Source organism: Pipra filicauda, unplaced genomic scaffold (assembly GCF_003945595.2).
Source record: "Pipra filicauda isolate LSUMZ 115617 unplaced genomic scaffold, ASM394559v2 scaffold74_size2892960_pilon, whole genome shotgun sequence".
Classification (NCBI taxonomy): domain Eukaryota; kingdom Metazoa; phylum Chordata; class Aves; order Passeriformes; family Pipridae; genus Pipra; species Pipra filicauda.
Window position 1 is genome coordinate 1239272 of NW_024104920.1, and position 12382 is coordinate 1251653.

At 45.3% G+C, this 12382-nt stretch overlaps 1 protein-coding gene across 1 annotated transcript in view; it reads left to right on the forward strand.

The window, feature by feature from the left end:
* Positions 1-3065: 3065 nt before the first annotated feature.
* Positions 3066-12382, forward strand: part of CREB1 (cAMP responsive element binding protein 1) — a 39850-nt gene continuing 30533 nt past the window's right edge. The window contains exon 1 of the mRNA XM_027731428.2: positions 3066-3308. The gene's annotated coding sequence lies outside the window, so the exon portion shown is untranslated. The remainder of the gene's footprint in view (positions 3309-12382) is intronic.

Genomic DNA, 12382 nt, shown 5'->3' on the forward strand with positions numbered 1-12382 from the left:
CTCGCAGAAAGTACTTTGCTCCTCCTAAAAGGAGAACAAAGGCTGAATCATTACACTTTGGTCTCAGAATCACTCCTCGAAACACAGAAGTTTTAGCAAAATGTCCTAATTTAGATTAATTAGAACATATTTTTAATTACCTAGTTCAATTTACGTGTGTACACGGTAACGAAATGTATAGAAGATACTTTATTAAACATACATTACAATATTAAAATCCTATGCAATGTGGCTGGAGTTCAAATGTCAAAACACTATCAAAAACAACCCTCTACCTCAGTATCTAGTGAAATGACAAGGACATGATGGTGACACAAACCTTTTGCACCTCTACTGATGATTTGAAGTGAGAAGCTTTTCCATTCACCGTCAATGAATAGACCAAGTTAGGAACATTGATTTTAGATTTCTCTCCTGTCTCAAAGGTAGAAACATTCTGCTCCCAATAGCAGTTGTGAAAGACTTATTTAGTGGATGGAGATTTTCATATCCTAGCAGAGTCTAAAAGGGAAATTAATTTCCAAAAATTATACCAGCTGTACACTGCAGACAGGATTTGGTCTGAGCCAAAGGCATGGCACAGGTCCACAACACCCGGGAGGAGAAGTGGATGGCAGCCAAGACTACACCGTGCTGCAACCTTGGAGCTCCTATCTGCAGGAAGGGCCGAGAGAAACAGTACAGCTGAAGCAGAAAATGAGCTGTGGCCCAAGCCATAGCATGTGTTGTCAATGAAACAATGTTTTAGCTGTTTCATCTGAGCTACCTTTTTTTTTTTTAAATATGAAAAGTGGATTCTTTTCAATTTATTTTAGAATAACTGTAATCAACAAAATCAAAGGCAAAGTAAAGCTGTAATTGCTCTCTGTGCCATCTCTTGTAATTTTTGGTGGAGATAGTTGACACTCAGCATAAGTGAAATAAGTTCAATGTTCTTGAGAAAACAAGACTTGACATGAACTGAACTAAACAGCACACCAGTGCCATGCGACGCGGTGCACCTGGCACCGGTGCCGTGCCAGGCCAGCTGCAAAAATGAACCAGATTTAGAGCTTCAAATCTTGTTATGTAGTGCCATCTTGAGGTCTTGGGAAATGAAAAGCAGCTTCTTTGGATATGGGTAGTTTTTATCTGATTGTAGTTAGGGCAGTCCATTCTTCAGGGTGTATGATCAAGTGCATTCAACTGTGTTTGTGAACTGGAGAAGATTGGGATGGACTCACCCAGCTGGAGCACCACTGGTTCTTTCCCTGCTCCCTGGTGGCCTCAACTATTTGAAAAACCTTTCCTAGAAACAGTTCACCTACCCAATGTTTAAAACTCCCACAACAGATATCACGCTGGCATTGCAGATGAGACTGAGGACCACAGCTCCTTTTCTCTGACAAGACACAAACCCATACCATGTCCCTTGCCCCGTGGTGACAACCTCTGTCTCTCCTAAGAGGTGACAAAGCAGGGGGCTGGTGCCAAGTGTGCAAACTGCCACCTCAGCCACAGAGAAGGGATGGGGTGGTTGGGTCTTGGGATGACACTGGGGGCCAAGGAAAGGGGTCTTCTCCAGCAGTGGGGCACCACAAGAGCCACCACCCTTGGGCCTGGGGCAGAGGGTCCCCCATGTTGCCAGTGTGTGTGTGCAGGGACATGCCACGTCCTTTAACACCATTTCCCACAGCATACTCCTGGAAAAGCTGGCAGCCCACAGCTTGGACTGGTGCACTCTTTGCTGGGTTAAGAGCTGGATGGATGGCTGGGTCCAGAGAGTGGTGGTGAATGATACTGCAACCAGCTGGCAGCCAGTCATTAGGGATGTCCCCCAGGATCAGTGTTGGGCCCAGTCCTGTTCAATGTCTTTATTGTTGATGTGGATGAGGGGATCGAGTGTGCCAGTAGCAAGTCACAACAACACCAAGTTAGGTGGGAGTGTCAATCTGCTGGAGGATAGCAAGGCTCTGCAGAGGGATCTGAACAGGCTGGATTAGTGGGCCGAGACCAAAGGCATAAAGTTCAACGAGACTGAGTGCTGGGTCCTGCACTTGGGTCACAGTAATCCAGGTGGTGCTACAGGCTGGGGGCAGAGTGGCTGGAAAACTGCTTGGAAGAAAAGGACCATGAGGTTTTGGTTGATAGCAGCTGAACGTGAGCCAGCAGTGTGTCCAGGTGGCCAAGAAGGCCAGTGGCATCCTGGCCTGTATCAGGAGTAGTGTGGCCAGCAGAATCAGGGCAGATATTGTCACCCTGCCCTCGGCACTGGTGAGGCCACACCTTGAGTACTGTGTCCGGTTCTGGGCCCCTCAATTCTGGAAGGATACTGAGGTGCTGGAGCGGGTCCAGAGAAGGGCAATGGAACTGGTGAAGGGTCTGGAGCACAAGTCCTATGAGGAGCGGCTGAGGGACCTGGAGTTGTTTAGCCTGGAGAAGATGAAGCTCGGGGGGGGGCCTTATCACCCCCTACAGCTACCTGAAATGTTGTAGCCAGGTGGGGGTCAGCCTCTTCTCCCAGGTAACAAGTGACAGGACAAGAGGACACAGTCTTAAGCTGCACCAGGGGAGGTTTAGGTTGGACATTAGGAAGAATTTCTTCACAGAAAGGGTGATTAGACATTGGAACAGACTATCCAGGAGGGTGGTGGAGTCACCAGCCCTGAAGTGTTTGAAGGAAGACCGGATGTGGCACTCAGTGCCACGATCTGGTTGACAGGGTCGTGTTGAGCCGTGGGTTGGACTCGATGATCTCAGAGGTCTCTTCCAACCTAACCGATCCTGTGATTCCGTGGTGAACAGGGGCGGGGGGGCCGCGTCCCCGGAGGTCCGAGGGGGGCCGGGCGCGCGCTCGAGACGCTTCGGCCGCGCGCGCGCGCGCCCGGCGGGGGCGCCCCCGCAGAGCCCCGCTCAGCGCTTCCCGCGCGGGGCCGCACCGGGGCGGAAGCGCCGCTCGCGCCTTCCCGCCGCCCGCTCGGCTCTTTCCGCCTCCCCCTCCGGGGCGCTTCGTTCGTTTCCGCGGCCGCTCGGCTGTTTCCGCGGGGGCCGGCGTCGCGCTCGGCCGTTCCCGCCGCCTGCCGGGCGCTCGGTGCTTTCCGTGAGCGCTCGGCGGTTTCCGTGCGGGGCCGGGCGCGCTCGGCGCTTGCTCCCTGGCTGGCGCTCCTCAGTCGGCCGCTGCCTGCCTGTCGCCGGGCTGGGAGCGCCTGTGTGTGTGAGTGACGCGGCGGAGGTGTAGTTTGACGCGGTGTGTTACGTGGGGGAGAGAATAAAACTGCGGCGAGATCCCAGGCGCGAACGAAAGCAGTGACGGAGCAGCCTGGTAACCGGTAAGAGGAGGACGGCGCCCAGCAAACAGGGGCGGGGGGGAGGGAAGGAAATGGAGCCCGACGGGGACCAGGGGAGCCGCCGGGCGGCAGGACGCGGGGGCCCGGCCGCGCACCGCCCGCGGGAGGGGCGCCCGCCTTAAAGATGGAGCCGAGCCCTGCAACATCCCCGCCGCCGCCGCGCCGCGAACAAAGGATAATGGCGGATGGGAGCCGGCCCGGCGGTGGCCGCCACGGCCGGGCGGCGGCTCTGCCGGCAGCCAGCGGCGGCGCTCAGCGCGGCGGGGAAGGGGCGCCGCGCCCCCCGGCCCCCGGAGGAGGCGGCGGAGGACGACGACGAGGGGGAGCGGCGGCGGGGGGCGGCCGCGCTCCCGCCCGCGCCCCCTCCCCGCCCCGCCGGCTGCGCTCCGGCTCCCGCTCCCCCGCGGCCGCCCCCCGGCCCCGCCGGGCTCCGGGGACCCTCCCGCGGGGCCGCCGCGGGCCCCCCGCGCCCGCCGGAGCTCCGCTCGCCCCACGCCCCGAGCGCGCCGCACGGATAAACAAACAGACTCCCGCCGCGATGGACACGAGGGCGCGGGGCGCTCCCCGGCGCTGTGACGAGAAGCCTTTAATAAAATCTGTGCTCGGAAGCTGGGGCAGCGCTTGGTCTGGTGGTTCGCTGTTACTCCGTCTCCGGGAGGCCGCGCCGGGCAGCGGGGCTCGGTCACCCAACACCGCGCTCCGGGCAGGACCCACGGGCACAGCCCGAGCCCGGCGCGCAGGTCACGTATCAGGGATACGGTTCCCTCCGGCCGCGCCGCTTCTCCCCTGTCAGTATTTTTAACCCAAAGTGAACTTGAGCCTGGCCGCGGCTGGTAAATCTCGGTTTGGGATTTGCTTTTGCCAGTTTTCCACAGACTCGGGTGCTGCACAGCGAGCAGGATTTGACCTCTATCCCAGCTTTAGTAGCAAATGTCAGCTCAGCTGCCTTTTTCCACCTTACACCAGGCTTGCCTTGCTGCAGCTGTGGGGCCTTTTTTCCCATTTTCTTGCCTAGAGTAGAAGACAGTGTTTTGACTTTATTTCTACTTTCAAATCCTGAATATCTGCATTTTTGTGTACTGTAGTAAGTAAAGACGACATGGCAGTCTTAAAAAACTTTTAAAGCAAAAGTTATTACACCTCTTAAACGTATACAAGGATAACAAATTTTTATTGGTAATATGACTTTTCTTCTTGAAACATTTTTTAAATTTTTGTTTCTCCCTCTTAAATATTGAAATGCCTGCACATAATCTGCTTCTGGAATAACACCTGTCTTTTTTTTTTTTTTCCTGGGGTTAGAAATGAGTTCTCTAGTTCTTAAATAAAGGATCAGAGACTTATTTAGGAATATCACATATCTCTGTTTAGTCACATTGTGACCACTAAGCACTGTTTCAGAATACAGGAATTTTGAGACTCTACTTGCATCCTTTCCCTGGATCAACAAATGTGGATTTATACAGTAAAATACAAAGTCACTGAAATAGCTTTTTATTCAAAATTAATATTTCTGATTCACATGTGTAGATAGGTCCATTTTCTTTGTATGTGAAATTCTGTTTTCTTTCACTGCTTCTTTTGAAGTGAAGGCCAAAAGTGCTCTACATCACTCTGAATAATACCAACATGAGAAGAGGGTTTCTAAAGTTGTAATTAATAGACATCTAATTACTTTAGTAAGCAATATAGCTGTTTATAATGATTAAAGAGAGTATGAGCATTGATGTATTTCATTCATTCTTGGTTTGATGGATGCACTACATTTTAAATACAAAAATGGGACAGAAAATCCTTGGTTTTTTGTATTTTTAGAAACACAACATTTTATTTTATTTCATAATTGAGAGGAAGACTCAGATCCCTATTTTCTGACACAGATCTCTGCGTTTCCTCACCAGCTTTGTAACCTCACAGGTCAGAGAGAAAAGGGAACAGAGTCTTGGTTGTGTATGTGCTAAGTATCACTTACAGGTGACCTAAAATGAAATAGTTGCATGTAGGAAAGAAGAATGTAATGATTTTTAATGCTTTCATTTAATTGATATAGCACCAGTATTCAGATTAGCACTCAGCATGGTGTCTGGATCTGTAATAAATGGTCTGCATCTGATTTTTGTTTTCCTCCCATACTTCTGGTCATTAAAAAAGAAAGAAAGAAACTAGCAAAAACAACAACAAAAAAAACCCCAAACCCAAAGGTCTGAAAGGGGGGAGGAGTTTTCTGATATAGAAAATTTAGAAACATCTCATTTAGACTGTCAAGTCATCGAACTGTCTGTTTCTTGGAAACCTGCACCAGTGTAGCTATTGCTGGTACTGATGTCAAATATAAAATATTCTGTAGATCTTATTCTGCAAAGTAACTGTTCTGCTGCAGTAAGAAGCAAACAGCTCTTCATGCCTAAGTGCAGCTACAGCTCTGTAGGTGCAGATTTTGATAGCAGACAAGGCCCTCACTAGGAATTTCTGTTGGCACTCTTTTGAAACAAATGGGGTATTCACGCTTCACCTCTATTTTCGGATCTCTGGAAGCAAGTGGAGATCAGTTACTCATGCCACACTTCTCAAGGCTTTTGTGCTGTGAGAAGGCTGTGCTAGCTTTCTGCCACTAATCCAACTAAAGTTAGTTTCATGGGACGTGACAGCAATCCTCATCTACAGAAACAACCCTACTGAATTTGGTTTGAGCTCCCAGGTACCCTGCCTACATACAGTTAAGGTTTCATGACTAGGCAGTGATTTTATTTTTTTTTCCTCTGAATCAAAAATTGTGTTGATTCATCTGCAGTCTGGGAGGTCATATTTCATGGTGATTATGAAACCTGAGCAGCCTGCCATTAATGATCTATGTACATCTCCCAGCATTAAGACATTGATACCTATTTTGTTCTTTAGAACTTTTAAATCACTTGATTGTGCTGCAGTTAAAAAGGTGAGTGAGAACAAATACAGCACCTTCCATTTTTCCACGTTTCTAAAACAGCCATATCAGCTGTGCAGGAGGTGAAGATGTGCCAGGCTCTAGTTGGTAAAACAAGCACTTGAAAACAGCCAAGGATTTTCTCTTTTTTTTTTTTTTCCTGCTGGATTTAGAGTATTATGTGTGAAGTGGAAAGAATAGAAAACTAGGTGGTGTATGAACCACTTAAAGGTGAGAGGGTAAAGAATTTGGAAGAAGCATGTTCCTGTTTGGATGCATATATATGGTTTATGTAACATAAACATATGCATATACACAGGTTTAAAGCAGCACAGATGCTTGTTGGGTACTCGCAGTGATTCTGAGCAAAATGCAGAGGGGTACAGGAGAGATTGTCTTAAGATAATAAGCATTCCTATTTTTCTCCTGAGAATATTGCGAGATTTTATATTTCTCGTAAATTACGGCCGTTAAGTGAAAGATGGAAAAATAGTTCCAAAGATAGGAAAGTCCTGCCAATTGCTGTTCTAGATTTTGTTACTTTTCAGTTGTTCTCTGACAGAGACTACACTAGCTACTTTAGACACAGTTGCAGGAAGCTTTATTTATAATGAACTACTTTGAAGCTACATTCATGCAGGAAACTGAAACAAAAATGTCTACCCTTGATGTTTTCACACTTTTTGGAGGGAAGAGTTCAAATGATATGTAAAAATCATCTTTAAGTGTTGTTCTGTTGGCCTGTTTGGTCAATGAGATTATTAGGAAACATTTTTTCCCCTGCATTTGGAAGAACTAAAGCTGGGTTGTATCTCCCTCTTTTGACAGAAACTTTTTCAGATAGATTTCTAAACTTAGAAAAGAGCAGGCAACCTGAGAAATCCAGGAATTTTTGATGCTTATCTACTACCTGATGAACTGAAACCATAGTTCCACGTAGGATTTTTTGGCAGTAATATTGGCCAAAGGCATCATCCGTGTCTTTTCCATTGGACTGGCACAAATGCTTGGACTACTGCAAGGGGAAATGATCCAGCCGGGTGAGGGGTACAGAGAGCCTGGTTCTTTTTCACTTGGATCATTCCCTCCTGTCATGCTGCATGGGTGTACAGTAGCTGTACCAGCATAATCAGGGAAAGGGATGGGGCTGGAATCAGCAGGGAGATAAGGGCAGCTCAAACAGCTGTGCTGCTAAATAAGAAAATGCGGCCTGCATCAAAATTTTTGAATTATTGCTGTGTTAATAACTAAGCTGGACGGCAGCAGATCCTGCTGTGGTGGTTCTTGCTGCAGAGCTGGATCATTCAGCTAAGTTTAAGATTTTACATGTGCTATCCATGAGCAACAGCTTCTCCCAGACTTTAATATCATGTATTCATACTGTTCATTGTGCTACTTATTTACTTGGCTTAAACACCAAACCTGTGGGGTTTTTTTTAGCAACTGCTATGTGAACTTCCTTTTTTTTATTCTTCATATTTTTTTTATTCTTCTCCAGCTGCTGTTCTCTGCAGCTCTTTGCTGCAATATTTTAGTCATCTCTTCAGAAACTCTACAACCTCCTATGACATTTTGACTCCAATATTTCATGCACTTTTCTGGTAGATGCTACCCTAAATCTCTTGGTCTCTACTGCTATTCTAATATCAATTGCATTTTACTTTCCCTTGCATCTTTCCTAGGGCTTGAGTGTAAAATCTCTTCTCATCAGGCTTGTCTTTTATACCTCATGGAATAATGGATGGGAAGTGTTATTTTCTTGCCTTTTTTCTAATGACACTTTGTCTGGCTCTGTGTAGCTGGCCTGGCCTCAAGCTCCACTGGGCCCTGTCCATTTCTCTAAGTGGCATGCAATATGAACAGGATTTGTAAATTTATGCCTTTGTAGATTTTAGAGATATTTCTCTTGAAAAAAAAGCCTAGGGCATTACTGTAGATGGAGTACCCCTGCCCGCTTTGTGAAACTCAGCCAAATTTTTCTCTTGTGCTGATAGGAAAATTCTGGGGGATGCAAAGGGAGGGAAGACATGAAAAGGGGCACTGTGTACTATTGCCACGGCATAACATCATCGAAAGTAGTCTGTTGCTGTGGTTTCATCTGAGCTGATAAAACTGTACGTAGGTCTCCAGAGACAGACATCTTGGTCCCTCCTTCTCTTCTGCTCCTAGTTGTGTGGTATTCGACCATCCCTCACGTTGGCTGTAGTGTTGGTTGTATGTAAGATCTAGTGAGCCGGTTCAAATCACTAACCCAGGAGAGAACTGCTTTTTTGTTAGGTTAGTTTTCTTCTGCATGAGTGAACTGAATTGGTTGGTGATTGAGTTGCTGTTAGCGCCAACACTAGTGCAAATTCACAGAGGGACTGTGGAAAAAGGAAAGATGGGAACACAACTTTCTCCCTTCGGCAGCAGAGAGCCGAGTCAGGAGACCCATCTTGGGGAACTGCAGCACCTTCATGATTTGGAATGAAAGAAGAAAGAGTTGGGCTCTGTCCATGGTGATCAGGGCCACATCAGTTTGTCTTTTCAGCTAGAAAGCCTAGAACACAGTAAGTGTTTCAGTTGAAGAAAAAACAACAAAAGAGCACCCAAGTGAAAGGAAAGTTTCCTTTTTTAAAAGCCTGGTAACGTCTGTGTGGTTGCACTGTCAACTCCTTATCAGAGGCAGGTTTCAGTCTTGTGAAGAGGTTGGATCACTGTACCTGTACTTTTCATTATGAGGAGCCCAGTCAACTGGGGAGAATTATGTAATATATATCTTAAACCAAGCCCAATTTAAATAAGAAGCTCCAGAAGGGGTCCAAGTCCAACGCTTTGGTGTAAATCCTGTCAGTCTGCCCAAGGTCCCTAGGCAGTGAGCTCACTGTAGTTTCACTGTTACTACAAACTGATAAATGCCTTGGCCTGTGTTCTGGATTTTAAAATAATAGTGGTGGCTGAAACTACAAGCAGGAAGGTTGTAGCGTAAGGTTAATGTGGTGTGTTTAACCAGTGCACATTATCCTGGGCTGGGTGGAGGAAGAAGTATGTTACTTGCTGCAAACAGCTGCTTTGTCAGCATCGTGGCTATCTGAAAAATGCATCTCTCTGCCCAATCCTCAGAAAGCTAATGTTGACTACATAAAAAGTAATCATCTTAATTCCAGCCTCTCACTCTAAAGCAGAGTCATTGATACAACAACAATAATCAAATTACATAATATAGGTGTTTTCTTCAGCATCTCTGTTGGCTTCCCGCAGCCTTGTGACACAGATACCCATGATTTGATCTACTTTGCTTTCATTGTCAGGCCTGGCTGCAGCAGGTTAGGCTCTGCCCACCTTCCCCATTCCTGCTTCTTTGCCAGTAGCACCAGTACAGCTGTCTGTGAGTTGGATTGGAGAGCTGATCCAGGCTAGAAATTTGTTGTGTTTCCTTGTCTGTAGTGCACATTGGTTGCCCAGTCCCATTTACTAGGCAGCCTCACAGACAGCTGTAAAGGTGTAAACAGGAAAGAGTTTAGAGGGAAGCAGAGCCTAAATTGGCAGTGCTGCCAGCAGAAATGCTTGCAAGACTGTAGTTGCAAGAAAGCAAAATGGAGATTTTCTTTTATGTGCAACACAATGATGTAAAACATGGGTTCTGTTTCTTTCTCTGGCCCTTTTTGGTGCATCAGTGGCTCCTGTTACTCAGGGTCATTGTTAACCTTCAGCATTACCAGCAAATCACATCCCTGTTCTGTGGAGACAGATGTGCTACCCACAGGTAAAACAGGTCTTAAACTCCAGTTAAGTATTTGAGAAACAAGTTATTCTGTGTTTGGAGCTGATGCTTTTGCAGAGTAGGTCTGCCTACCAGGCATATGAGAGATTTTTCTCCTTTAATTGGCTCTCCTGCACCATCCAGGCAAATAAAAAAATACGTGAAAAATAAACCAAAATCCACTCAGTTCATAAAATTAGTCAAAATTATTTTACTACAAAATTTGATCACTTTCGTTTCAGGTTTTTAGGGAGCGCGTGGGTCATAGATTTAATTGTGGTGCATTGAGCAAGATAATGCCTGCTATTGCTTCAAGACCGGTGCTAATTGACCAAGCAACGATGTTTTCAATATAACTAGTAAAGCCAGAGCAATTTTAGGATTTAAAAGTATTTCCAAGTCTGAGCCGTGGTTTAAGACCCGAATCTTTTGGTTTTAATGTTGCAATCAATTTTGTGAATAGGATGCATTCAGAAATTGGACAAGGGCAAGGTTTGTAAGGAAGTGCTGTTTTTCTTGTGCATACCTGGGCATACTCTACTGTAGCACTCCAGCTGCAGAAAGAATTCAAAGGTCTTTACTTCCTTGAGAGCACTGAAGCAAAAAATAGTCTATCTTGCCTGTTCAAAAAGAAACAAAGCTATTAAATCATAACAAAACATGTGTTGCTTGTACAGATACAGGTTATTTTGAATTTTTTCCAGACATTTGACTTGATATCTGGTAATTTGCAGCTTTGTATAAATAATTCAGTCTATCTTACTTTCAGGTGACTATTTCTAAAGATACTCTATTAATAAAGCAGTGAAAGCATTGGTCTGAAACACTTATTTTATTGTGTTTTCTTTCTGAACTCGTTAAAGTGTTCTGCTTTTTTAAACAGGACTTTCCAATATTTACCAAGTTACATAACTTCATGGTCTTATGCTATGGGTTTAACTCTAGAGGTACCACATATGTTCCAAGCATCAAACAGAATTGAGTAGTGTTTGTTTGAATAGTTTATGCCTATAAAGCTTGCAGCGTAAATATGTGAAGTGACATTTTTTATGAATTAGTACTTCAGCGTTAATGCTTCTGACATTCAGAACTGGGTTAGAAACAGCAGTGGCGCTGTCTCTTCTCACCAACAGACAAAATCTCAACACAGACAGACAAAATTCTACCAAAAATTCTCTTGTCAAGTTTAACTGTGGAGCTGATAAACAAACTAAAACTCCATGCTTGCCCTGAATTCTTCAACTGATTTGATAGTTCTCTGAAACAGAAGAATGATGTGAAAACAAGTGTGATCTGTGTCACTTTGGGATTCTAGGATCTGACCCTTTTCAGTGGGAAGTATTTTGCTGAGGTGACCTACAGTATTTAAACCTCAGACTACTTCTTTTATTATTTTTACATGAACAAAACAAATGGATGATGAAATTCAGATATCTAATTTAACATTTTAGACCATACGAAGAACTTCAGGTATTGACAGTTGCTCTCCCTCATTTTAGGGTGGAAAAGGAAACATTTACTTTAGTCATGGGAAAAGTCCCCTGAATATCTGGGACTTCCCAGAAGATTGAGTTTCAGAATATAAATTTACATTCATATGACTTTAGAATGTCATCTTTAATCAGTGTAATCTCTAAGAACCTTCAGTACAGTCTTAACAGTACCCTATTCTGACAAATTACTTTGGAATAGAAAGATTTCAGGTAATAATAAACATGTTTATGTGGTTGTCTGTCTTTATCACCTTCTTGCATATGCTTCCATTAAATCATACCTGGTATCTAACTTAAATTATACAATTAGGGAAACACCTGTATGGAGGTGATGGTTCCTTTCTTTGTATTTTTTGGGGAGTTACCTTTATTTAATACAAATGTGTAGACACTCTCCCTGCAGCTGCAGGCTGCCCCAGGTTTGGGATTGCAGCAGTTCCTCCTGCTGATGCCTCAGACCTGGGATGTTCAAAAGTTGCTTGGCAAGTGGACAAAGATTTTTACAACATGTCAAAAGGTTGTCAGATGTTTGGGTGGTCCATATTCTGCCAGAATGAATGATGGGGCAGTAAAGGACCGTAAAACATAGACACGCATATGGAGTAGAACAAATATGATATGATCCATCGGAATGACTCAGGCAGGTCAAGCTCTGACAGCTCTAACCAGTGGAAAAAGGTAACACATGCACCTTCTTAGATAGATCTTAACCTTGCTAACTTGGTATCATTTTCTGCTTCAAATACTCCTTTAATTGTAGTGACACAGTCCTCTTTTATCCCTGTCAGTGGGGAAGGAGGAGGTCTCTGACTGCTTGTGGAGTTATCTCTCCTTTCTGTCACTCTGGGCTATCTTAGCTCTTCTGCTGCAACACCTTCACAGGGCAATGTGTGCTGTG